Raw genomic sequence first — 24,127 nt, 5'->3', positions numbered from 1 at the left:
CAAACGCCTTCCCACACACACGGCACTTGAGAGGTTTCTCTCCCGTGTGTGTTCTCTGGTGTTCTACAAGAGTAGATGACTGTGCAAACGCCTTCCCACACACACTGCATTTGAAGGGTTTCTCTCATGTGTGCGTTCTCTGGTGTGCTACAAGAGAAATTGAATGTGCAAATGCCTTCGCACACACACTGCACTTGAAGGGTTTCTCTCCCGTGTGTGTTCTCTGGTGCATTGCAAGAGTAGATGACTGTGCAAACGCCTTCCTACACACACTGCACTTGAAGGGTTTCTCTCCCGTGTGTGTTCTCTGGTGTATTACAAGAGAACATGAACGTGCAAATGCCTTCCCACACACACTGCACTTGAAGGGTTTCTCTCCCGTGTGTGTTCTCTGGTGTATTACAAGAGGACATGAACGTGCAAATGCCTTCCCACACACACTGCACTTGAAGGGTTTCTCTCCTGTGTGTGTTCTCTGGTGTTTTTGAAGAGCAGATGGATGTGAAAATGCCTTCCCACACACACTGCACTTGAAGGGTTTCTCTCTTGTGCGAGTTCTCTGGTGCCGTGTCAAATTTCCAGTACGATCCGTGCTGTATGCACCGAGCCGCGCAGAGTGCCTTTGCTCCATTAGATTAATTATGCAGAAGAAGTGACAGCTGCAGACAGAAAAAAAATATCAACACCATCTACACGTCAGTATCGATGCACAGAGGAATGCATATATACAGTCAAACGTCTATACCTATTCATATATTCATGATATAGTGAAAAAGTGTCCCAAATTCATCACACGGGCTGTTATGGCACACAATGAGAAGGCAAATGGTCACAAACATGCCTGGAAGCCCTCGTATCTTCAAAATGAATGTTATCCCAAAACTCCAAGCACACAATTTTGGCTGTCTGGCTACAAAATAAACATTTCTAAAAGCTAAATTCCACTGACATAGCAAAAGGTGTTGAAAATAAAACTAATAGTGTTATGCAGAAATGCAGAAATTAATGTCCAATCGCAACTTAGAGGTGTGAAGCCAGCCAGGCTCACGATGTCCTTGCATGCTGGGATGAACAGATCTGACTTCAGCTGCATGTGTGTGCTGTGTTAACTTCCTGACTGTTTCCATTCTTACAAAGAGTTCCAGAGGAAAACAAAAACAAACAATTGTTTTGATATAACCTCCGTGTTCAAGAGTTAATACACTTTACTGCAAACACACACTTGACGCTGTCACACACTGGCATGGTTAACAGGTGGTGGTGTGTCCAGACCCATGCCTGGCCACCTTTCTTCCGGTCAGTATTAATGTTTCCTTACTCCACCAAGTAATTCATTGAGGATCAATCAACACAGCCAAGGCTGCGTGTCTCTCTTATCTCCCCGTGGTGAAATGTTAACAACCTCTCCGACCCTGAAGCCTGCTGTATATTTGGAGTTTGCGTGTCTCTCTCTATCCCCGTGGTCGCGTGGATTTCCCTCCGGATCCTCCTGTTGTCCCCACTCCACATGCAGAGAGTGAACACCGCCACGCTGTTGACAAGCCTCACCTTGTTGTTGTGGGCAGGTCGCTTCTGAAAACAAGAGCGGTAGAGCAGCTAAAGCGGGCTTGGCCTGGTAAAATATGAAAAAAACTGCGTGAATATTTAAAGTAAAACACCTATTTTACCTGGAATGGCACCTTCTACAAACAGAATGAGGGTACCCTTATGGGCTCCCCCTTGTCACCAGTTATAGCCAACATGTTCATGGAAAAGTTTGAATCAGACGCCATCCAGACATCCACCCTGCATCCTTCCCTGTGGAAGAGGTATGTGGATGACACTTTCGTCATCTGGCCACATGGCCTCCCAGCATTGAACCACTTCTTGGACTACATCAATTCTAGACACCCATCCATCAGATTCACCATGGAAGTGGAGAAAGTCGGTAAACTACCATTCTTGGATATTCTGTTTGAGAGGAGGCCTGACGGATCCTTGGGACATTGTCTACAGGAAAGCCACCCACACAGATTCTTACTTGAAACCGGATTCCCACCACCACCCATCTCAAAAGAATTCTCTCATCAAAACGCTATACCACAGAGCCCATGGCATTTCTGACCAACACCACCTGACCGGTGAATTAAGACATGTACATTGGGCCCTCAGGATGAACGGATAATCTGACCGCACTATCCGCCAAGCTGTTTCTCCCACCACACAGAAACAGCCACATGAAACTCCGACCAAAACTATCACATTACCTTACATAGCAGGCGTGACCAAAAAGATCTCCAAAATTCTAAACAAACATAAGATCCAAGTCCGATTCAGTACAGTGCATAAAATCCGTGATCTGATTCCATCTGTGAAGTATGTCGTTCCTGACTTACAGTATCCTGGAGTCTATAAATTGAGTTGCATTTGTGGTGATTGCTACATTGGAGAAACGAAACGTCATGTTTCTGATCGTGTCCGCGAGCACAAGTTAGATCTGAAACACGGCAGAACTGATTCTTCGGCCGTTGCCGATCATTGCTACAACTCGGTGGGCTCTCATGAAATTGTCTTTTCCGAGACCAAGGTTCTCTGCAAACCTCCTGGCTACCATCAAAGGTTTGTACACGAGGCCATACAAATATACAAACACAGACATAATTTCAACCGTGATGATGGGTACAAACTTAGTAATCATTGGAAAGATGTTATCAACCACGCAAAAAAGACTTAATTACACATTTTTGAACCATCTTATCTGACAGGCACTATTTTACTTTACCGAGTGTTAACATCCCCAGTGTTTAACAGTACTCTCTTCATTGTTCAGCCAGCACTGGTATAAACATGGGCATTTTCGTTCTTTTCTATCATGTGTATCAACAGGTGCTTGTACACACACATGTCAACGTACACTTACACCCCAAACTCTCCTTTGGCCTCCCCTCCCCCTCTCTGTCCAATGCGTTGGCGTGTGCAGCAGTAGTTGCTTGCGCACAACCACGTCCACGCCGCCGCTCTCGTGTACCACGTCGTCCATTCTTTTGGCCCCGCCCCCCCTCCCCCTCCCGATGCGTTCCATTCATTGGCTACCACATTCTGATGAGCTCCCCCCCCCTCTCCTCCCCCCCTCAACTTGCTTTTAAGGGATTACATCTTAAATCATTGCCTCACTTGATGCAGCGAATCTGGCTGTGACGGTCCCACCTGATGACGGAGACTTGTGTTGCCTCCGAAACGTCGTGATTTTTATTTTATTTTACTTTTATTAATTTTAATGTTTTACCTACGTGACTTTACCGAAAACACCTAAGAATATGAATCCAAGCACACAATTTTGGCTGTCTGGCTACAAAATAAACATTTCTAAAAGCTAAATTCCACTGACATAGCAAAAGGTGTTGAAAATAAAACTAATAGTGTTATGCAGAAATTAATGTCCAATCGCAACTTAGAGGTGTGAAGCCAGCCAGGCTCACGATGTCCTTGCATGCTGGGATGAACAGATCTGACTTCAGCTGCATGTGTGTACTGTGTTAACTTCCTGACTGTTTCCATTCTTACAAAGAGTTCCAGAGGAAAACAAAAACAAACAATTGTTTTGATATAACCTCCGTGTTCAAGAGTTAATAGACTTTACTGCAAACACACACTTGACGCTGTCACACACTGGCATGGTTAACAGGTGGTGGTGTGTCCAGACACATGCCTGGCCACCTTTCTTCCGGTCAGTATTAATGCTTCCTTACTCCACCAAGTAATTCATTGAGGATCAATCAACACAGCCGAGGCTGCGTGTCTCTCTTATCTCCCCGTGGTGAAATGTTAACAACCTCTCCGACCCTGAAGCCTGCTGTATATTTGGAGTTTGCGTGTCTCTCTCTATCCCCGTGGTCGCGTGGATTTCCCTCCGGATCCTCCTGTTGTCCCCACTCCTCATGCAGAGAGTGAACACCGCCACGCTGATGACAAGCCTCACCTTGTTGTTGTTGTGGGTAGGTCGCTTCTGAAAACAAGAGCGGTAGAGCAGCTAAAGCGGGCTTGGCTTGGTAAAATATGAAAAAAACTGCGTGAATATTTAAAGTAAAACAAAGTTACAAAGTAGTGAGCCAGGTCAAGACAAATTCAATTTAAGCGAGAGAATTGAAGCAAATGCGATCAGGCGAGGGCATCGCTTCCATGCTCGCTGCTACTCAATTGACATCCCTACGAGAGAGAGCGAGGCTCTACCTCGGTAAATAACCACAACCACCACCACAACCACCACCACTACCACAAGAACCACAACCGCGATGAGAATTTCTCACCTCGGATTTCAGTGGACGGGCGGAGCGGAAACTTCCTGTTACCGCGTGACGTCACGCAGCAGGTGGTGACATGACGTCACTTGCTGGGTACGATACACTCCCCTCCCACAATGAGCGGCTCTGTTAACTTAAATGAATTATGTTAATGAGCCCGGCCCATACGTCGGAGGGGTGGGGCGCTGGTGCCAAACTCGTCGCAATAAACTCGCGACGGCTTTCACGAATATATTATGTTAATGAGCGGCCAGTAATTGGGCGTAGCTATGCCCAAATAAGGATTGGCACTGGAACAGATATCGGCAGTGGCCGAACGGAGGTGACGTCACTCTCAAGAGCGCGATGGTCGTTAGTGGGTGACATGACGTCACTAGCAAGGTCTACTTCTGCGGGCGTTTGACGCCGATGAGGTCACGCTAAGCGGTGACGTCAAAGAGCGGGGTCAAAGTTCAAGTTTGTTGACAGAAGGGGAGCGGCAGTGTCGTGGTGAGCGCTGCGCTCCGCACCGACCAGCCGAGTTCCATTCCGGCTCGTGGCCAACACCGCCAGTGACGAGTCTCTGAACCGGTCCTGAGCCTCCCCTACGTCGACTCAGCCTCAAACGAGGACCCGGTGCGGTGTGTAAACATCGCCACGAGGGAGACAAAGGCGGCCGGGCGTTGTGCTGGCCACCCACCCCTCGTGTGCCGTCCCACCCTTATTAGGTGCTCGCTAACAGCACTTGCCCCTACAGTCTGTTAAGGCTATACAGGGATCTTTGTGTTAGGTGCTCACGAACGGCGTGTGCGGCGGCGTGTGAGTTGTGCTGCGTATGACCTGTGCGTGAGAATGAGTGAGATTGAGCTGTGTGTGAGAGTGAGCTGTGTGTATGAGTGAGTCAGTGTGAGTGAGCTGTGTGTATGAGTGAGCTGTGTGTATGAGTGAGCTGTGTGTATGAGTGAGTCAGTGTGAGTGAGCTGTGTGTGAGCTGCATGTGAGTGTGAGTCAGTGTGAGTGATCTGTGTGTGTGTGAGAGTCAGTGTGAGTGAGCTGTGTGTGTGAGTGAGTCAATGTGAGTGAGTGAGCTGTGTGTGAATGAGCTGCGTGTTAGCTGTGTGTGAGTGAGCTGTGTGTGAGTGAGCTGTGTGTGTGAGCTGTGTGTGAGAGTGAGCTGTGAGAGTGAGCTGTGAGTGTGAGTGAGCTGTGTGTGAGTGAGCTGTGTGTGAGAGTGAGCTGTGTGTGTGAGTGAGCTGTGTGTGAGTGAGCTGTGTGTGAGAGTGAGCTGTGTGTGAGAGTGAGCTGTGTGTGAGTGAGCTGTGTGTGAGAGTGAGCTGTGTGTGAGTGAGGTGTGAGTGAGAGTGAGCTGTGTGTGAGTGAGCTGTGAGTGAGAGTGAGCTGTGTGTGAGATTGAGCTGTGTGTGTGTGAGCTGTGTGTGAGTGAGCTGTGTGTGAGAGTGAGCTGTGTGTGTGAGTGAGCTGTGTGTGAGTGAGCTGTGTGTGAGTGAGCTGTGTGTGAGAGTGAGCTGTGTGTGAGAGTGAGCTGTCTGTGAGAGTGAGCTGTGTGTGAGTGAGCTGTGTGTGAGAGTGAGCTGTGTGTGAGTGAGTCAGTGTGAGTGAGCTGTGTGTGTGAGTCAGTGTGAGTGAGCTGTTTGTGAGAATGAGCTGTGTGAGAGTGAGCTGTGTGAGAGTGAGCTGTGTGTGTGAGTGAGCTGTGTGTGTGAGCTGTGTGTGAAAGTGAGCTGTGTGTGTGAGTGAGCTGTGTGTGTGAGCTGTGTGTGAAAGTGAGCTGTGTGAGAGTGAGCTGTCTGTGTGAGCTGTGTGTGAAGGTGAGCTTTGTGAGTGAGCTGTGTGAGCGGTGTGTTTGAGCTGTGTGAACGTGAGCTGTGTGTGAGTGAGCTGTGTGTGAGTGAGTCAGTGTGAGTGAGCTGTGTATGAGTGAGTCAGTGTGAGTGAGCTATGTGAGTGAGCTGTGTGTGAGATTGAGCTGTGTGTGAGTCAGTGTGAGTGAGTCAGTGGGAGTGAGCTGTGTGAGTCAGTGTGGGTGAGCTGTGTGTGAGAGTGAGTCAGTATGAGTGAGTCAGTGTGAGCTGTGTGCATGAGTGAGCTGTGTGTGTGATTGAGCTGTGTGTGAGTGAGCTGTGTGTGAAAATGAGCTATGTGTGAGTGAGCTGTCTGTTACTTTGGTGTGTGAGAGAATGAGCTGTGTGAGCTGCGCGTGAGGGTGCGTGAGTCAGTGTGAGTGAGCTGTGTGTGTGAGTCAGTGTGAGTGAGCTATGTGTGAGTCAGTGTGAGTGAGCTGTGTGTAAGCTGTGTGTGAGCCGCGTGTGAGTGTGTGTAAGTGTGAGTGAGCTGTTTGTGAGTCAGTGTGAGTGAGCTGTGCATGTGAGCTGTGTGAGTGAGCTGTGTGTGTGAGCTGTGAGTGTGAGTGAGCTGTGTGTCAGAGTGAGCTGTGTGTGATTGAGCTGTGTGTGAGAGTGAGCTGTGTGTGTGTCAGTGTGAGTCAGTGTGAGTGAGCTGTGTGTGAGAGTGAGCTGTGTGTGAGTGAGCTGTGTGTAAGACAGAATGTGCTGTGTGTGAGCTGCGTGTGAGTGTGTGTGTCAGTGTGAGTGAGCTGTGTGTGCGAGTCAGTGTGAGCTGTGTGTGTGAGTCAGTGTGAGTCAGTGTGAGTGAGCTGTGTGTATGAGTGAGCTGTATGTGAGAGTGAGCTGTGTGTGTGAGTGAGCTGTGTGAGTGAGCTGTGTGAAAGTGAGCTTTGTGTGAGTTGTGTGTGAGAGAATGAGCTGTGTGTGAGCTGCGTGAGTGTGTGAATCCGTGCGAGTGAGATGTGTGTGAGAGTGAGTTGTGTGTGTGTGAGCTGTGTGTGTGAGGGAATGAGCTGTGTGGGCTGCGTGTGAGTGAGTGAGCTGTGTGTGTGTGTGAGTCAGTGTGAGTGAGCTGTGTATGTGTGTGAGCGAGCTGTGTGAGAGTGAGCTGTTCATTCACACTGACTCACTCACACTGACTCACTCACACACAGCTCACTCACACTCACTGACTCACTCACTCACACTCACTCACACTGACTCACACACACTCACACAAAGCTCAAACACAGCTCATACTCTCATACACACAGCTCACCCTCACACACAGCTCACTCTCACACACAGCTCACTCACACACACAGCTCACTCACACACACAGCTCACTCACACTGACTGACACTGACTCACTCACACTGACTCACACACACAAAGCTCACACACAGCTCATTCTCTCACACACACAGCTCACCCTCACGCACAGCTCAATCTCACATTTCACTCACACTGACTCACTCACACTGACTCACTCACACACAGCTCACTCACACTGACTCACTCACACTGACTCACTCACACACAGCTCACCCACACACACAGCTCACACACGGCTCACTCTCACACACAGCTCACTCACACACACATCTCACTCTCACACACAGCACACTCTCACACACAGCTCACTCACGAACACAGATCACTCACACACAGCCCACTCTCACACACAGCTCACTCACACACAGCTCATTCACACACAGCTCACTCACACACAGCTCAATCTCACATTTCACTCACACTGACTCACTCACACTGACTCACTCACACACAGCTCACTCACACTGACTCACTCATACTGACTCACTCACACACAGCTCACCCACACACACAGCTCACACACGGCTCACTCTCACACACAGCTCACTCACACACACATCTCACTCTCACACACAGCACACTCTCACACACAGCTCACTCACGAACACAGATCACTCACACACAGCCCACTCTCACACACAGCTCACTCACACACAGCTCATTCACACACAGCTCACTCACACACAGCTCACTCACACACACAGCTCACTCACAAACACAGCTCACACACACAGCTCTCACACACACACAGCTCACTCACAGCTCACTCTCACATAGCTTGCTCACACACATACACAGCTCACTCACACTGACTGTGTGTGTGAGTGAGCTGTGTGTGAGAGTGAGCTGTGTGTGAGAGTGAGCTGTGTGTAAGAGAGAATGAGCTGTGTGTGAGCTGCGTGAGTGTGTGAATCCGTGCGAGTGAGCTGTGTGTGAGTGAGCTGTGTGTGAGGGTGAGCTGTGTGTGTGTGAGCTGTGTGTGTGACAGAATGAGCTGTGTGAGCTGCGTGAGTGTGTGTGAGTCAGTGTGAGTGAGCTGTGTATGTGTGTGAGCGAGCTGTGTGTGAGTGAGCTGTGTGTGAGAGTGAGCTGTGTGTGAGTGAGCTGTGTGTGTGAGTGAGCTGTGTGTGAGTGAGTCAGTGTGAGTGAGTCAGTGTGAGTGAGCTGTGTGTGAGTGAGTCAGTGTGAGTGAGTCAGTGTGAGTGAGCTGTGTGAGTGAGCTGTGTGTGAGATTGAGTTGTGTGTGAGTGTGAGTCAGTATGAGTGAGTCAGTGTGAGTGAGATGTGTATGTGTGTGAGCGAGCTGTGTGTGAGTGAGCTGTGTGTGAGAGTGAGATGTGTGTGAGTGAGCTGTCTGTGTGAGTGAGCTGTGTGTGAGTGAGTCAGTGTGAGTGAGTCAGTGTGAGTGAGCTGTGTGTGAGTGAGTCAGTGTGAGTGAGTCAGTGTGAGTGAAATGTGTGAGTGAGCTGTGTGTGAGATTGAGCTGTGTGTGAGGGTGAGTTGTGTGTGTGAGAGAATGAGCTGTGTGTGAGCTTTGTGTGTGTGAGTCAGTGTGAGTGAGTCAGTGTCAGTCAGTGTGAGTGAGCTGTGTGTATGAGTGAGTCAGTGTGAGTGAGCTGTGTGTGAGATTGAGCTGTGTGTGAGGGTGAGCTGTGTGTGTGAGTGAGCTGTGTGTGAGAGTGAGCTGTGTGTGAGTGAGCTGTGTGTGTGAGTGAGCTGTGTGTGAGTGAGTCAGTGTGAGTGAGCTGTGTGTGTGAGTCAGTGTGAGTGAGCTGTTTGTGAGAGTGAGTCAGTATGAGTGAGTCAGTGTGAGTAAGCTGTGTGTATGAGTGAGCTGTATGTGAGAGTTAGCTCTGTGTGTGAGTGAGCTGTGAGTGTGAGCTGTGTGTGTGAGCTGTGTGAACGTGATCTGTGTTTGTGAGTGAGCTGTGTGTGCGCTTTGTGTGTGTGTGAGTCAGTGTTAGTGAGCTCTGTGTGTGAGTCAGTGTTAGTGAGCTGTGTGTGAGAGTGAGTCAGTATGAGTGAGTCAGTGTGAGTGAGCTGTGTGCATGAGTGAGCTGTGAGTGTGAGTGAGCTGTGTGTGTGAGTGAGCTGTGAGTATGAGTGAGCTGTGTGTGTGAGAGCTGTGTGTGAGAGTGAGCTGTGTGTGTGATTGAGCGGTGTGTGAGAGTGAGCTGTGTGTGTGAGCTGTGTGTGTCAGTGTGAGTGAGCAGTGAGTGAGCTGTGTGTGTGAGCTGTGTGTGAGCGAGCTGTGTGTGAGAGTGAGCTGTGTGTGAGAGTGAGCTTTGTGTGTCAGTGTGAGTCAGTGTGAGTGAGCTGTGTATGTGAGTGAGCTGTGTGTGAGAGTGAGCTGTGTGTGATTGAGCCGTGTGCGAGAGTGAGCTGTGTGTGTGAGCTGTGTGTCAGTGTAAGTGAGCAGTGAGTGAGCTGTGTGTGTGAGCTGTGTGTGAGAGTGAGCTGTGTGTGTGTCAGTGTGATTCAGAGTGAGTGAGCTATGTGTGTGTGAGAGTCAGTGTGAGTGAGCTGTGTATGTGAGTCAGTGCAAGTGAGTCAGTGTGAGTGAGCTGTGTGTGTGAGTCAGTGTGAATCAGTGTGAGTGAGCTGTGTGTATGAGTGAGTTGTATGTGAGAGTGAGCTGTATGTGAGAGTGAGCTGTGTGTGTGAGTGAGCTGTGTGTGAGCTGTGAAAGTCAGCTGTGTGAGTGAGCTGTGTGAGTGAGCTGTGTGAAAGTGAGCTTTTTGTGTGAGTTGTGTGTGAGAGAATGAGCTGTGTGTGAGTGTGTGTGTCAGTGTGAGTGAGCTGTGAGTCAGTGTGAGCTGTGTAAGCAATGTGTGAGGGTGAGCTGTGTGTGTGAGCTGTGTGTGAGAAAATGAGCTGTGTGAGCTGCGTGTGAGTGTTGGTGAGTCAGTGTGAGTGAGCTGTGTGTGTTTGAGTCAGTGTGAGTGAGCTGTGTATGTGTGTGAGCGAGCTGTGTGTGAGTGAGCTGTGTGTGAGTGAGCTGTGTGTGAGAGTGAGTTGTGTGTGAGAGAATGAGCTGCGTGTGAGTGTGTGAATCAGTGTGAGTGAGCTGTGTGTGAGTGAGATATGTGTGAGAGTGAGCTGTGTGTGAGAGAATGAGCTGTGTGAGCTGCGTGTGTGTGTGAATCAGTGTGAGTGAGCTGTGTGTGTGAGCTGTGTGTGAGAGTGCGTGAGTCAGTGTGAGTGAGCTGTGTGTGTGAGCTGTGTGTGAGTCAGTGTGAGTGAGTTGCGTATGAGTGAGCTGTGTGAGTGAGCTGTGTGAAAGTGAGCTTTGTGTGAGTTGTGTGTGAGAGAATGAGCTGTGTGTGAGCTGCGTGAGTGTGTGAATCCGTGCGAGTGAGATGTGTGTGAGAGTGAGTTGTGTGTGTGTGAGCTGTGTGTGTGAGGGAATGAGCTGTGTGGGCTGCGTGTGAGTGAGTGAGCTGTGTGTGTGTGTGAGTCAGTGTGAGTGAGCTGTGTATGTGTGTGAGCGAGCTGTGTGAGAGTGAGCTGTTCATTCACACTGACTCACTCACACTGACTCACTCACACACAGCTCACTCACACTCACTGACTCACTCACTCACACTCACTCACACTGACTCACACACACTCACACAAAGCTCAAACACAGCTCATACTCTCATACACACAGCTCACCCTCACACACAGCTCACTCTCACACACAGCTCACTCACACACACAGCTCACTCACACACACAGCTCACTCACACTGACTGACACTGACTCACTCACACTGACTCACACACACAAAGCTCACACACAGCTCATTCTCTCACACACACAGCTCACCCTCACGCACAGCTCAATCTCACATTTCACTCACACTGACTCACTCACACTGACTCACTCACACACAGCTCACTCACACTGACTCACTCACACTGACTCACTCACACACAGCTCACCCACACACACAGCTCACACACGGCTCACTCTCACACACAGCTCACTCACACACACATCTCACTCTCACACACAGCACACTCTCACACACAGCTCACTCACGAACACAGATCACTCACACACAGCCCACTCTCACACACAGCTCACTCACACACAGCTCATTCACACACAGCTCACTCACACACAGCTCAATCTCACATTTCACTCACACTGACTCACTCACACTGACTCACTCACACACAGCTCACTCACACTGACTCACTCATACTGACTCACTCACACACAGCTCACCCACACACACAGCTCACACACGGCTCACTCTCACACACAGCTCACTCACACACACATCTCACTCTCACACACAGCACACTCTCACACACAGCTCACTCACGAACACAGATCACTCACACACAGCCCACTCTCACACACAGCTCACTCACACACAGCTCATTCACACACAGCTCACTCACACACAGCTCACTCACACACACAGCTCACTCACAAACACAGCTCACACACACAGCTCTCACACACACACAGCTCACTCACAGCTCACTCTCACATAGCTTGCTCACACACATACACAGCTCACTCACACTGACTGTGTGTGTGAGTGAGCTGTGTGTGAGAGTGAGCTGTGTGTGAGAGTGAGCTGTGTGTAAGAGAGAATGAGCTGTGTGTGAGCTGCGTGAGTGTGTGAATCCGTGCGAGTGAGCTGTGTGTGAGTGAGCTGTGTGTGAGTGAGCTGTGTGTGAGGGTGAGCTGTGTGTGTGTGAGCTGTGTGTGTGACAGAATGAGCTGTGTGAGCTGCGTGAGTGTGTGTGAGTCAGTGTGAGTGAGCTGTGTATGTGTGTGAGCGAGCTGTGTGTGAGTGAGCTGTGTGTGAGAGTGAGCTGTGTGTGAGTGAGCTGTGTGTGTGAGTGAGCTGTGTGTGAGTGAGTCAGTGTGAGTGAGTCAGTGTGAGTGAGCTGTGTGTGAGTGAGTCAGTGTGAGTGAGTCAGTGTGAGTGAGCTGTGTGAGTGAGCTGTGTGTGAGATTGAGTTGTGTGTGAGTGTGAGTCAGTATGAGTGAGTCAGTGTGAGTGAGATGTGTATGTGTGTGAGCGAGCTGTGTGTGAGTGAGCTGTGTGTGAGAGTGAGCTGTGTGTGAGTGAGCTGTCTGTGTGAGTGAGCTGTGTGTGAGTGAGTCAGTGTGAGTGAGTCAGTGTGAGTGAGCTGTGTGTGAGTGAGTCAGTGTGAGTGAGTCAGTGTGAGTGAAATGTGTGAGTGAGCTGTGTGTGAGATTGAGCTGTGTGTGAGGGTGAGTTGTGTGTGTGAGAGAATGAGCTGTGTGTGAGCTTTGTGTGTGTGAGTCAGTGTGAGTGAGTCAGTGTCAGTCAGTGTGAGTGAGCTGTGTGTATGAGTGAGTCAGTGTGAGTGAGCTGTGTGTGAGATTGAGCTGTGTGTGAGGGTGAGCTGTGTGTGTGAGTGAGCTGTGTGTGAGAGTGAGCTGTGTGTGAGTGAGCTGTGTGTGTGAGTGAGCTGTGTGTGAGTGAGTCAGTGTGAGTGAGCTGTGTGTGTGAGTCAGTGTGAGTGAGCTGTTTGTGAGAGTGAGTCAGTATGAGTGAGTCAGTGTGAGTAAGCTGTGTGTATGAGTGAGCTGTATGTGAGAGTTAGCTCTGTGTGTGAGTGAGCTGTGAGTGTGAGCTGTGTGTGTGAGCTGTGTGAACGTGATCTGTGTTTGTGAGTGAGCTGTGTGTGCGCTTTGTGTGTGTGTGAGTCAGTGTTAGTGAGCTCTGTGTGTGAGTCAGTGTTAGTGAGCTGTGTGTGAGAGTGAGTCAGTATGAGTGAGTCAGTGTGAGTGAGCTGTGTGCATGAGTGAGCTGTGAGTGTGAGTGAGCTGTGTGTGTGAGTGAGCTGTGAGTATGAGTGAGCTGTGTGTGTGAGAGCTGTGTGTGAGAGTGAGCTGTGTGTGTGATTGAGCGGTGTGTGAGAGTGAGCTGTGTGTGTGAGCTGTGTGTGTCAGTGTGAGTGAGCAGTGAGTGAGCTGTGTGTGTGAGCTGTGTGTGAGCGAGCTGTGTGTGAGAGTGAGCTGTGTGTGAGAGTGAGCTTTGTGTGTCAGTGTGAGTCAGTGTGAGTGAGCTGTGTATGTGAGTGAGCTGTGTGTGAGAGTGAGCTGTGTGTGATTGAGCCGTGTGCGAGAGTGAGCTGTGTGTGTGAGCTGTGTGTCAGTGTAAGTGAGCAGTGAGTGAGCTGTGTGTGTGAGCTGTGTGTGAGAGTGAGCTGTGTGTGTGTCAGTGTGATTCAGAGTGAGTGAGCTATGTGTGTGTGAGAGTCAGTGTGAGTGAGCTGTGTATGTGAGTCAGTGCAAGTGAGTCAGTGTGAGTGAGCTGTGTGTGTGAGTCAGTGTGAATCAGTGTGAGTGAGCTGTGTGTATGAGTGAGTTGTATGTGAGAGTGAGCTGTATGTGAGAGTGAGCTGTGTGTGTGAGTGAGCTGTGTGTGAGCTGTGAAAGTCAGCTGTGTGAGTGAGCTGTGTGAGTGAGCTGTGTGAAAGTGAGCTTTTTGTGTGAGTTGTGTGTGAGAGAATGAGCTGTGTGTGAGTGTGTGTGTCAGTGTGAGTGAGCTGTGAGTCAGTGTGAGCTGTGTAAGCAATGTGTGAGGGTGAGCTGTGTGTGTGAGCTGTGTGTGAGAAAATGAGCTGTGTGAGCTGCGTGTGAGTGTTGGTGAGTCAGTGTGAGTGAGCTGTGTGTGTTTGAGTCAGTGTGAGTGAGCTGTGTATGTGTGTGAGCGAGCTGTGTGTGAGTGAGCTGTGTGTGAGTGAGCTGTGTGTGAGAGTGAGTTGTGTGTGAGAGAATGAGCTGCGTGTGAGTGTGTGAATCAGTGTGAGTGAGCTGTGTGTGAGTGAGATATGTGTGAGAGTGAGCTGTGTGTGAGAGAATGAGCTGTGTGAGCTGCGTGTGTGTGTGAATCAGTGTGAGTGAGCTGTGTGTGTGAGCTGTGTGTGAGAGTGCGTGAGTCAGTGTGAGTGAGCTGTGTGTGTGAGCTGTGTGTGAGAGTGGGCTGTGTGTGAGAGAATGAGCTGTGTGTGAGCTGCGTGTGAGAGTGCGTGAGTCAGTGTGAGTGAGCTGTGTGTGAGTGAGTCAGTGTGAGTGAGCTGTGTGTGTGTCAGTGTGAGTGAGCTGTTTGTGAGAGTGAGTCAGTGTGAGTGAGCAGTGTGTATGAGTGAGCTGTATGTGAGTGAGCCGTGTGAGAGTAAGCTGTGTGAGTGAGCTGTGTGTGAAAGTGAACTTTGTGTGAGTGAGCTGTGTGTGTGAGCTGTGTGAGCTGTGTGTGAGCTGTGTGAGCTGTGTGTGAGCTGTGTGTGAGTGAGCTGTGTGTGAGTGAGCTGTGAGTCAGTGTGAGTCAGTGTGAGTGAGCTGTGTGAGCTGTGAGATTGAGCTGTGAGGGTGAGCTGTGTGTTTGAGAGAATGAGCTGTGTGTGAGCTTTGTGTGTGTGAGTCGGTGTGAGTCAGTGTGAGTGAGCTGTGTGAGTGAGTCAGTGTGAGTGAGCTATGTGTGAGAGTGAGTCATTATGAGTCAGTGTGAGTGAGCTGTGTGTATGAGTGAGCTGTATGTGAGTGAGCTGTGTGTGTTTGAGCTGTGTGTGAGTGAGCTGTGTGTGAAATGAGCTGTGTGTGAAAATGAGCTGTGTGAGCTGCGTGTGAGTGTGCGTGAGTCAGTCTGAGTGAGCTGTGTGAGTCAGTGTGAGTGAGCTATGTGTGTTAGTCAGTGTGAGTGAGCTGTGTGTGAGAGTGAGTCAATATGAGTGAGTCAGTGTGAGTGAGCTGTGTGCATGAGTGAGCTGTGTGTGTGATTGAAACTGTGTGTGAGTGAGCTGTGTGAAAAAGAACTGTGTGTGAAAATGAGCTGTGTGTGAGAGTGAGCTGTGTGTGAGTTGGGTGTGTGAGAGAATGAGCTGTGTGAGCTGCGTGTGAGTGTGTGTGAATCAGTGTGAGTGAGCTGTGTGTGTGAGCTGTGTGTGAGAGTGCGTGAGTCAGTGTGAGTGAGCTGTGTGTGTGAGCTGTGTGTGAGAGAATGAGCTGTGTGTGAGCTGCGTGTGAGAGTGCGTGAGTCAGTGTGAGTGAGCTGTGTGTGAGTGAGTCAGTGTGAGTGAGCTGTGTGTGTGAGCAAGCAGTGTGAAGGTGAGCTGTGCATGAGTGAACTGTGTTAGTGAGCTGTGTGTGAAGGTGAGCTTTGTGTGAGTGTGAGCTGTGTGAGCTGTGTGTGTGAGCTGTGTGAGCTGTGTGTGTAAGCTGTGTGTGAGTGAGCTGTGTTAGTGAGCTGTGTGTGAAGGTGAGCTTTGTGTGAGTGAGCTGTGTGTGTGAGCTGTGTGAGCTGTGTGTGTAAGCTGTGTGAGCTGTGTGTGAGCTGTGTGTGAGTGAGCTGTGTGTGAGTGAGCTGTGAGTCAGTGTGCGTCAGTGTGAGTGAGCTGTGTGAGCTGTGAGATTGAGCTGAGGGTGAGCTGTGTGTTTGAGAGAATGAGCTGTGTGAGAGCTTTGTGTGTGTGAGTCAGTGTGAGTCAGTGTGAGTGAGCTGTGTGAGTGAGTCAGTGTGAGTGAGCTGTGTGTGAGAGTGAGTCAGTATGAGTGAGCTGTGTGTGTGAGAGTAAGCTGTGTGAGTGAGCTGTGTGTGAGTGAGCTGTGTGTGAGTGAGCTGTGTGTGAAAATGAGCTGTGTGTGAAAATGAGCTGTGTGAGCTGCGTGTGAGTGTGCGTGAGTCAGTGTGAGTGAGCTGTGTGAGTCAGTGTGAGTGAGCTGTGTGGAAGCTGTGTGAGTGAGCTGTGTGTGAGTGAGCTGTGTGTGTGAGTGAGCTGTGTGTGAGTGAGTCAGTGTGAGTGAGCTGTATGTGTGTCAGTGTGAGTGAGCTGTTTGTGAGAGTGAGTCAGTATCAGTGAGTCAGTGTGAGTGAGCTGTGTGTATGAGTGAGCTGTATGTGAGTGAGCTGTGTGAGAGTGAGCTGTGTGTGTGAGCTGTGTGAGAGTGAGCTGTGTGTGTGAGTGAGCTGTGCATGAGTGAGCTGTGTGAGTGAGCTGTGTGTGAAAGTGAGCTTTGTGTGAGTGAGCTGTGTGTGTGAGCTGTGTGAGCTGTGTGTGTAAGCTGTGTGTGAGTGAGCTGTGTGTGTGAGTGAGCTGTGTGTGAGTGAGCTGTGTGTGAGTGAGTCAGTGTGAGTGAGCTGTGTGTGTGTCAGTGTGAGTGAGCTGTTTGTGAGAGTGAGTCAGTATGAGTGAGTCAGTGTGAGTGAGCTGTGTGTATGAGTGAGCTGTATGTGAGTGAGCCGTGTGAGAGTAAGCTGTGTGAGTGAGCTGTGTGTGAAAGTGAGCTTTGTGTGAGTGAGCTGTGTGTGTGAGCTGTGTGAGCTGTGTGTGAGCTGTGTGAGCTGTGTGTGAGCTGTGTGTGAGTGAGCTGTGTGTGAGTGAGCTGTGAGTCAGTGTGAGTCAGTGTGAGTGAGCTGTGTGAGCTGTGAGATTGAGCTGGGAGGGAGAGCTGTGTGTTTGAGAGAATGAGCTGTGTGTGAGCTTTGTGTGTGTGAGTCAGTGTGAGTCAGTGTGAGTGAGCTGTGTGTATGAGTGAGCTGTATGTGAGTGAGCTGTGTGTGTTTGAGCTGTGTGTGAGTGAGCTGTGTGTGAAAATGAGCTGTGTGAGTGAGCTGTGTGTGAGTTGGGTGTGTGAGAGAATGAGCTGTGTGAGCTGCGTGAGTGTGTGAATCAGTGTGAGTGAGCCGTGTGTGTGAGCTGTGTGTGTGATTGAAACTGCGTGTGAGTGAGCTGTGTGTGAAAAAGAGCTGTGTGTGAAAATGAGCTGTGTGTGTGAGTTGGGTGTGTGAGAGAATGAGCTGTGTGAGCTGCGTGTGAGTGTGTGTGAATCAGTGTGAGTGCGCTGTGTGTGAGCTGTGTGTGAGAGAATGCACTGTGTGTGAGCTGCGTGTGAGTGTGCGTGAGTCAGTGTGAGTGAGCTGTGTGTGAGCTGTGTGTGAGAGAATGCGCTGTGTGTGAGCTGCGTGTGAGTGTGTGTGAATCAGTGTGAGTGAGCTGTGTGTGAGCTGTGTGTGAGAGAATGTGCTGTGTGTGAGCTGCGTGTGAGTGTGCGTGAGTCAGTGTGAGTGAGCTGTGTGTGTGAGTGAGCTGTGTGTGAGTGAGCTGTGAGTGAGCTGTGTGTGAGTGAGCTGTGTGTGAGTGAGTCAGTGTGACTGAGCTGTATGTGTGTCAGTGTGAGTGAGCTGTTTGTGAGAGTGAGTCAGTATGAGTGAGTCAGTGTGAGTGAGCTGTGTGTATGAGTGAGCTGTATGTGAGTGAGCTGTGTGAGAGTGAGCTGTGTGTGTGTGAGCTGTGTGAGTGAGCTGTGTGTGTGAGCTGTGCATGAGTGAGCTGTGTGAGTGAGCTGTGTGTGAAAGTGAGCTTTGTGTGAGTGAGCTGTGTGTGTGAGCTGTGTGAGCTGTGTGTGTAAGCTGTGTGAGCTGTGTGTGAGCTGTGTGAGCTGTGTGTGAGCTGTGTGTGAGTGAGCTGTGTGTGAGTGAGCTGTGAGCCAGTGTGAGTCAGTGTGAGTGAGCTGTGTGAGCTGTGAGATTGAGCTGAGGGTGAGCTGTGTGTTTGAGAGAATGAGCTGTGTGAGAGCTTTGTGTGTGTGAGTCAGTGTGAGTCAGTGTGAGTGAGCTGTGTGAGTGAGTCAGTGTGAGTGAGCTGTGTGTGTGAGAGTAAGCTGTGTGAAGGTGAGCTGTGTGAGTGAGCTGTGTGAGTGAGCTGTGTGTGAGTGAGCTGTGTGTGTGAGTGAGCTGTGTGTGAGTGAGCCAGTGTGAGTGAGCTGTGTGTGTGTCAGTGTGAGTGAGCTGTTTGTGAGAGTGAGTCAGTATGAGTGAGTCAGTGTGAGTGAGCTGTGTGTATGAGTGAGCTGTATGTGAGTGATCCGTGTGAGAGTAAGCTGTGTGAGTGAGCTGTGTGTGAAAGTGAGCTTTGTGTGAGTGAGCTGTGTGTGTGAGCTGTGTGAGCTGTGAGCTGTGTGAGCTGTGTGTGAGTGAGCTGTGTGTGAGTGAGCTGTGAGTCAGTGTGAGTCAGTGTGAGTGAGCTGTGTGAGCTGTGAGATTGAGCTGTGAGGGAGAGCTGTGTGTTTGAGAGAATGAGCTGTGTGTGAGCTTTGTGTGTGTGAGTCAGTGTGAGTCAGTGTGAGTGAGCTGTGTGTATGAGTGAGCTGTATGTGAGTGAGCTGTGTGTGTTTGAGCTGTGTGTGAGTGAGCTGTGTGTGAAAATGAGCTGTGTGTGAAAATGAGCTGTGTGAGTGAGCTGTGTGTGAGTTGGGTGTGTGAGAGAATGAGCTGTGTGAATCAGTGTGAGTGAGCCGTGTGTGTGAGCTGTGTGTGATTGAAACTGCGTGTGAGTGAGCTGTGTGTGAAAAAGAGCTGTGTGTGAAAATGAGCTGTGTGTGTGAGTTGGGTGTGTGAGAGAATGAGCTGTGTGAGCTGCGTGTGAGTGTGTGTGAATCAGTGTGAGTGAGCTGTGTGTGAGCTGTGTGTGAGAGAATGCACTGTGTGTGAGCTGCGTGTGAGTGTGCGTGAGTCAGTGTGAGTGAGCTGTGTGTGAGCTGTGTGTGAGAGAATGCGCTGTGTGTGAGCTGCGTGTGAGTGTGTGTGAATCAGTGTGAGTGAGCTGTGTGTGAGCTGTGTGTGAGAGAATGTGCTGTGTGTGAGCTGCGTGTGAGTGTGCGTGAGTCAGTGTGAGTGAGCTGTGTGTGTGAGTGAGCTGTGTGTGAGCTGTGTGTGTGAGTGAGCTGTGTGTGAGAGAATGAGCTGTGTGAGCTGCGTGTGTGTGTAAGTGTGAGTGAGGAGCTGTGTGTGTGTGTCAGTGTGAGTGAGCAGTGAGTGAGCTGTGTGTGTGAGCTGTGTGTGAGCGAGCTGTGTGAGTGAGCTGTGTGTGAGAGTGAGCTGTGTGTGTCAGTGTGAGTGAGCTGTGTATGTGAGTGAGCTGTGTGTGAGTGAGCTGTGTGTGTGATTGAGCTGTGTGTGAGAGTGAGCTGTGTGTGTGAGCTGTGTGTCAGTGTGAGTGAGCAGTGAGTGAGCTGTGTGTGTGAGCTGTGTGTGAGCGAGCTGTGTGAGTGAGCTGTGTGTGAGAGTGAGCTGTGTGTGTCAGTGTGAGTGAGCTGTGTATGTGAGTGAGCTGTGTGTGAGTGAGCTGTGTGTGTGATTGAGCTGTGTGTGAGAGTGAGCTGTGTGTGTGTGAGCTGTGTGTCAGTGTGAGTGAGCAGTGAGTGAGCTGTGTGTGTGAGCTGTGTGTGAGCGAGCTGTGTGTGAGAGTGAGCTGTGTGTGTGTCAGTGTGAGTCAGTGTGAGCTATGTGTGTGTGAGTCAGTGTGAGTGAGCTGTGTGTGTGAGTCAGTGTGAGTCAGTGTGAGTGAGCTGTGTGTGAGTCAGTGTGAGTGAGCTGTGTGTATGAGTGAGCTGTATGTGAGTGAGCTGTGTGTGTTTGAGCTGTGTGTGAGTGAGCTGTGTGTGAAAATGAGCTGTGTGAGTGAGCTGTGTGTGAGTTGGGTGTGTGAGAGAATGAGCTGTGTGAGCTGCGTGAGTGTGTGAATCAGTGTGAGTGAGCCGTGTGTGTGAGCTGTGTGTGTGATTGAAACTGCGTGTGAGTGAGCTGTGTGTGAAAAAGAGCTGTGTGTGAAAATGAGCTGTGTGTGTGAGTTGGGTGTGTGAGAGAATGAGCTGTGTGAGCTGCGTGTGAGTGTGTGTGAATCAGTGTGAGTGCGCTGTGTGTGAGCTGTGTGTGAGAGAATGCACTGTGTGTGAGCTGCGTGTGAGTGTGCGTGAGTCAGTGTGAGTGAGCTGTGTGTGAGCTGTGTGTGAGAGAATGTGCTGTGTGTGAGCTGCGTGTGAGTGTGCGTGAGTCAGTGTGAGTGAGCTGTGTGTGTGAGTGAGCTGTGTGTGAGTGAGCTGTGAGTGAGCTGTGTGTGTGAGTGAGCTGTGTGTGAGTGAGTCAGTGTGACTGAGCTGTATGTGTGTCAGTGTGAGTGAGCTGTTTGTGAGAGTGAGTCAGTATGAGTGAGTCAGTGTGAGTGAGCTGTGTGTATGAGTGAGCTGTATGTGAGTGAGCTGTGTGAGAGTGAGCTGTGTGTGTGTGAGCTGTGTGAGTGAGCTGTGTGTGTGAGCTGTGCATGAGTGAGCTGTGTGAGTGAGCTGTGTGTGAAAGTGAGCTTTGTGTGAGTGAGCTGTGTGTGTGAGCTGTGTGAGCTGTGTGTGTAAGCTGTGTGAGCTGTGTGTGAGCTGTGTGAGCTGTGTGTGAGCTGTGTGTGAGTGAGCTGTGTGTGAGTGAGCTGTGAGCCAGTGTGAGTCAGTGTGAGTGAGCTGTGTGAGCTGTGAGATTGAGCTGAGGGTGAGCTGTGTGTTTGAGAGAATGAGCTGTGTGAGAGCTTTGTGTGTGTGAGTCAGTGTGAGTCAGTGTGAGTGAGCTGTGTGAGTGAGTCAGTGTGAGTGAGCTGTGTGTGTGAGAGTAAGCTGTGTGAAGGTGAGCTGTGTGAGTGAGCTGTGTGAGTGAGCTGTGTGTGAGTGAGCTGTGTGTGTGAGTGAGCTGTGAGTGAGCCAGTGTGAGTGAGCTGTGTGTGTGTCAGTGTGAGTGAGCTGTTTGTGAGAGTGAGTCAGTATGAGTGAGTCAGTGTGAGTGAGCTGTGTGTATGAGTGAGCTGTATGTGAGTGATCCGTGTGAGAGTAAGCTGTGTGAGTGAGCTGTGTGTGAAAGTGAGCTTTGTGTGAGTGAGCTGTGTGTGTGAGCTGTGTGAGCTGTGAGCTGTGTGAGCTGTGTGTGAGTGAGCTGTGTGTGAGTGAGCTGTGAGTCAGTGTGAGTCAGTGTGAGTGAGCTGTGTGAGCTGTGAGATTGAGCTGTGAGGGAGAGCTGTGTGTTTGAGAGAATGAGCTGTGTGTGAGCTTTGTGTGTGTGAGTCAGTGTGAGTCAGTGTGAGTGAGCTGTGTGTATGAGTGAGCTGTATGTGAGTGAGCTGTGTGTGTTTGAGCTGTGTGTGAGTGAGCTGTGTGTGAAAATGAGCTGTGTGTGAAAATGAGCTGTGTGAGTGAGCTGTGTGTGAGTTGGGTGTGTGAGAGAATGAGCTGTGTGAATCAGTGTGAGTGAGCCGTGTGTGTGAGCTGTGTGTGATTGAAACTGCGTGTGAGTGAGCTGTGTGTGAAAAAGAGCTGTGTGTGAAAATGAGCTGTGTGTGTGAGTTGGGTGTGTGAGAGAATGAGCTGTGTGAGCTGCGTGTGAGTGTGTGTGAATCAGTGTGAGTGAGCTGTGTGTGAGCTGTGTGTGAGAGAATGCACTGTGTGTGAGCTGCGTGTGAGTGTGCGTGAGTCAGTGTGAGTGAGCTGTGTGTGAGCTGTGTGTGAGAGAATGCGCTGTGTGTGAGCTGCGTGTGAGTGTGTGTGAATCAGTGTGAGTGAGCTGTGTGTGAGCTGTGTGTGAGAGAATGTGCTGTGTGTGAGCTGCGTGTGAGTGTGCGTGAGTCAGTGTGAGTGAGCTGTGTGTGTGAGTGAGCTGTGTGTGAGCTGTGTGTGTGAGTGAGCTGTGTGTGAGAGAATGAGCTGTGTGAGCTGCGTGTGTGTGTAAGTGTGAGTGAGGAGCTGTGTGTGTGTGTCAGTGTGAGTGAGCAGTGAGTGAGCTGTGTGTGTGAGCTGTGTGTGAGCGAGCTGTGTGAGTGAGCTGTGTGTGAGAGTGAGCTGTGTGTGTCAGTGTGAGTGAGCTGTGTATGTGAGTGAGCTGTGTGTGAGTGAGCTGTGTGTGTGATTGAGCTGTGTGTGAGAGTGAGCTGTGTGTGTGAGCTGTGTGTCAGTGTGAGTGAGCAGTGAGTGAGCTGTGTGTGTGAGCTGTGTGTGAGCGAGCTGTGTGAGTGAGCTGTGTGTGAGAGTGAGCTGTGTGTGTCAGTGTGAGTGAGCTGTGTATGTGAGTGAGCTGTGTGTGAGTGAGCTGTGTGTGTGATTGAGCTGTGTGTGAGAGTGAGCTGTGTGTGTGTGAGCTGTGTGTCAGTGTGAGTGAGCAGTGAGTGAGCTGTGTGTGTGAGCTGTGTGTGAGCGAGCTGTGTGTGAGAGTGAGCTGTGTGTGTGTCAGTGTGAGTCAGTGTGAGCTATGTGTGTGTGAGTCAGTGTGAGTGAGCTGTGTGTGTGAGTCAGTGTGAGTCAGTGTGAGTGAGCTGTGTGTGAGTCAGTGTGAGTGAGCTGTGTGTATGAGTGAGCTGTATGTGAGTGAGCTGTGTGTGTTTGAGCTGTGTGTGAGTGAGCTGTGTGTGAAAATGAGCTGTGTGAGTGAGCTGTGTGTGAGTTGGGTGTGTGAGAGAATGAGCTGTGTGAGCTGCGTGAGTGTGTGAATCAGTGTGAGTGAGCCGTGTGTGTGAGCTGTGTGTGTGATTGAAACTGCGTGTGAGTGAGCTGTGTGTGAAAAAGAGCTGTGTGTGAAAATGAGCTGTGTGTGTGAGTTGGGTGTGTGAGAGAATGAGCTGTGTGAGCTGCGTGTGAGTGTGTGTGAATCAGTGTGAGTGCGCTGTGTGTGAGCTGTGTGTGAGAGAATGCACTGTGTGTGAGCTGCGTGTGAGTGTGCGTGAGTCAGTGTGAGTGAGCTGTGTGTGAGCTGTGTGTGAGAGAATGTGCTGTGTGTGAGCTGCGTGTGAGTGTGCGTGAGTCAGTGTGAGTGAGCTGTGTGTGTGAGTGAGCTGTGTGTGAGTGAGCTGTGAGTGAGCTGTGTGTGTGAGTGAGCTGTGTGTGAGTGAGTCAGTGTGACTGAGCTGTATGTGTGTCAGTGTGAGTGAGCTGTTTGTGAGAGTGAGTCAGTATGAGTGAGTCAGTGTGAGTGAGCTGTGTGTATGAGTGAGCTGTATGTGAGTGAGCTGTGTGAGAGTGAGCTGTGTGTGTGTGAGCTGTGTGAGTGAGCTGTGTGTGTGAGCTGTGCATGAGTGAGCTGTGTGAGTGAGCTGTGTGTGAAAGTGAGCTTTGTGTGAGTGAGCTGTGTGTGTGAGCTGTGTGAGCTGTGTGTGTAAGCTGTGTGAGCTGTGTGTGAGCTGTGTGAGCTGTGTGTGAGCTGTGTGTGAGTGAGCTGTGAGCCAGTGTGAGTCAGTGTGAGTGAGCTGTGTGAGCTGTGAGATTGAGCTGAGGGTGAGCTGTGTGTTTGAGAGAATGAGCTGTGTGAGAGCTTTGTGTGTGTGAGTCAGTGTGAGTCAGTGTGAGTGAGCTGTGTGAGTGAGTCAGTGTGAGTGAGCTGTGTGTGTGAGAGTAAGCTGTGTGAAGGTGAGCTGTGTGAGTGAGCTGTGTGAGTGAGCTGTGTGTGAGTGAGCTGTGTGTGTGAGTGAGCTGTGAGTGAGCCAGTGTGAGTGAGCTGTGTGTGTGTCAGTGTGAGTGAGCTGTTTGTGAGAGTGAGTCAGTATGAGTGAGTCAGTGTGAGTGAGCTGTGTGTATGAGTGAGCTGTATGTGAGTGATCCGTGTGAGAGTAAGCTGTGTGAGTGAGCTGTGTGTGAAAGTGAGCTTTGTGTGAGTGAGCTGTGTGTGTGAGCTGTGTGAGCTGTGAGCTGTGTGAGCTGTGTGTGAGCTGTGTGTGAGTGAGCTGTGTGTGAGTGAGCTGTGAGTCAGTGTGAGTCAGTGTGAGTGAGCTGTGTGAGCTGTGAGATTGAGCTGTGAGGGAGAGCTGTGTGTTTGAGAGAATGAGCTGTGTGTGAGCTTTGTGTGTGTGAGTCAGTGTGAGTCAGTGTGAGCTGTGTGTATGAGTGAGCTGTATGTGAGTGAGCTGTGTGTGT

General features: G+C 50.3%; 1 long non-coding RNA gene across 1 annotated transcript in view; it reads right to left on the bottom strand.

Moving 5' to 3' along the window:
- LOC144737510 (uncharacterized) overlaps positions 1-4,488 on the bottom strand; it is an 81,340-nt gene extending 76,852 nt beyond the window's left edge. The window contains exon 1 of the long non-coding RNA XR_013589010.1: positions 4,287-4,488. This is a non-coding gene — a long non-coding RNA (uncharacterized LOC144737510). The remainder of the gene's footprint in view (positions 1-4,286) is intronic.
- Between the last annotated feature and the right edge of the window lie 19,639 nt (positions 4,489-24,127).

The sequence above is a fragment of the Lampetra planeri genome, chromosome 71 (assembly GCF_965212315.1).
Source record: "Lampetra planeri chromosome 71, kcLamPlan1.2.h2, whole genome shotgun sequence".
NCBI classification, from domain to species: Eukaryota; Metazoa; Chordata; class Hyperoartia; order Petromyzontiformes; family Petromyzontidae; genus Lampetra; species Lampetra planeri.
This window is presented reverse-complemented; position numbering and strand designations above follow the sequence as displayed.